The sequence below is a fragment of the Fulmarus glacialis genome, unplaced genomic scaffold (assembly GCF_000690835.1).
Source record: "Fulmarus glacialis isolate BGI_N327 unplaced genomic scaffold, ASM69083v1 scaffold37840, whole genome shotgun sequence".
NCBI classification, from domain to species: Eukaryota; Metazoa; Chordata; class Aves; order Procellariiformes; family Procellariidae; genus Fulmarus; species Fulmarus glacialis.
In genome coordinates this window covers 13,027-13,434 of record NW_009190351.1, presented here as the reverse complement: position 1 = coordinate 13,434, position 408 = coordinate 13,027, and positions in this window count along the sequence as shown.

Genomic DNA, 408 nt, shown 5'->3' with positions numbered 1-408 from the left:
ATCCTTTATGTGATGCGGAGGGGGGGACCGTTGTCACCAAGGATGAGGATAAGGCTGAGGTACTTAATGCTGCCTTTGCCTCAGTCTTTAATAGTAAGACCAGTTGTTCTCCAGGTACCCAGCCCCCTGAACTGGAAGACAGGGACAGGGAGCAGAATGAAGCCCCCATAATCCAAGGGGAAATGGTTAGCAACCTGCTACACCACTTAGACACACACAAGTCTATGGGACCAAATGAGATCCACCCAAAGGTACTGAGGGAGCCAGTTGAAGTGCTCACCAAGCCACTTTCCATCATTTATCAGCAGTCCTGGCCAACCGGAGAGGTCCCAGTTGACTGGAGGCTGGCAAATGTGACACCCATCTATAAGAAGGACTAGAAGGAGGATCTGGAGAACTACAGGCCTC